Source organism: Rhagoletis zephyria, unplaced genomic scaffold, assembly GCF_001687245.7.
Source record: "Rhagoletis zephyria isolate East Lansing unplaced genomic scaffold, Rhagoletis_zephyria_1.1 Rzeph_scaffold_57707, whole genome shotgun sequence".
Classification (NCBI taxonomy): Eukaryota; Metazoa; Arthropoda; class Insecta; order Diptera; family Tephritidae; genus Rhagoletis; species Rhagoletis zephyria.
In genome coordinates, this window is record NW_016214759.1 from 13 (window position 1) to 1,719 (window position 1,707).

At 64.2% G+C, this 1,707-nt stretch overlaps 1 pseudogene; it reads left to right on the forward strand.

Moving 5' to 3' along the window:
- Window positions 1-218: 218 nt before the first annotated feature.
- LOC108356351 (sodium/potassium-transporting ATPase subunit alpha-2 pseudogene) lies at window positions 219-1,501 on the forward strand (annotated as a pseudogene).
- The last annotated feature ends 206 nt before the right edge of the window (window positions 1,502-1,707 follow it).

The following is a 1,707-nucleotide window of genomic DNA, read 5'->3' on the forward strand; positions in this document are numbered from 1 at the left end:
CCGAGCTGCCCGCCCGCCTGCAGACCAATTTCGAGACGGGCCTGGAGGAGGCGGCCGTCCGCCGGCGCCAGGCCGCCGACGGCCTGAACCGCCTCGAGCCGCCGCCCACCGTGCCGCGGTGGGTCAAATTCGCCGCCCACATCTTCGAGGGCTTCTCGGCGCTGCTCTGGGTCGGAGCGGCCCTGTGCATCTTCGCCTACGCGCTGGACCCCGCGGAGGAGGACAACCTCTACCTGGGCGTCCTCCTGGTGGTGGTCGTCCTCTGCTCGGGCGTCTTCAGCTACCTGCAGGAGGCCAAGTCGGAGGCCATCATGGACTGCTTCAAGCGGATGGTCCCGCAGCAGGCGACGGTCATTCGCTGCGGCGGGCGGCGGCAGGCGGTGGACAGCGAGCAGCTGGTGGTCGGCGACCTGGTGGAGGTGAAGGCGGGCGATCGGGTGCCCGCCGATGTACGGCTGATCGCCGCCAGCGGCGTCAAGGTGGACAACAGCTCGCTGACGGGCGAGTCGGAGCCGCAGATGAGGTCGGTGGGAGGGGCTGGAGGCCATGAGAAGAACGCTGTCTTCATCGAATCGCCGCACATGCTCTTCTTCAGCACCTGCCTGGTGGAGGGCTGGGCGCGGGCGGTGGTGGTGGCCACCGGCGACCGCACCGTCANACTGACGGGCGAGTCAGAGCCGCAGATGAGGTCGGTGGGAGGGGCTGGAGGTCATGAGAAGAACGTGGTCTTCATCGAATCGCCGCACATGCTCTTCTTCAGCACCTGCCTCGTGGAGGGCTGGGCGCGGGCGGTGGTGGTGGCCACCGGCGACCGCACCGTCATGGGCAAGATCGCCCACCTGACGGCCACGCTGGAGCACGGCGACACGCCCCTCGCCCGGGAGATCGCCCACTTCGTCCACGTGCTCACCGTCGTCTCCGTGTCGCTGGCCACCGTCTTCCTGCTGTTGGCCGTCGCCGTCGGCACGCCGCTCATCGTCTCGGTGGTCTTCTTCATCAGCATCATCGTGGCCAGCGTCCCGGAGGGGCTGCTCGCCACGGTCACCGTCTGTCTGACGCTCACTGCAAAGGTGAGTGGTTAATAGGAGTTTGATATGTTTTTAATAATCACAAGGTTGATTCCTTTTGGCAGAGAATGGCCCACAAAAACTGCCTGGTGAAGAACCTGCAGGCGGTGGAGACCCTCGGCTCGACGTCGACCATCTGCTCGGACAAGACCGGCACGCTGACGCAGAATCGCATGACCGTCAGCCACCTGTGNTCTGACTGCCAAGGTGAGCCCTGCTTTGGTAGGAGTTTAAGTTTAGTAAAAGGTTTATTCCTTTTGGCAGAGAATGGCCCACAAGAACTGCCTGGTGAAGAACCTGCAGGCGGTGGAGACCCTCGGCTCCACGTCGACCATCTGCTCGGACAAGACCGGCACGCTGACGCAGAATCGCATGACCGTCAGTCACCTGTGGATCAACGGCGGCCTGACGCTGCTCGACGCCGCCGACATTGAGTACGGCCACCTGGTGCTCCCTTCAGATATGACGTCCTTTTCTGCCACTTCCACCACGCCCACACTCATCTCCTCCTCAATCGGCAACCCAAGCTCTTCTGAAGGCAGCAGTGAAGACGGAACAGTGCTAATGAGCGGCGGTCCACCGGGCGCCTTCGAGGCCGCCTCCCTCATCTGCTGCCTCTGCAGCCGAGCGGAGTTCAAGG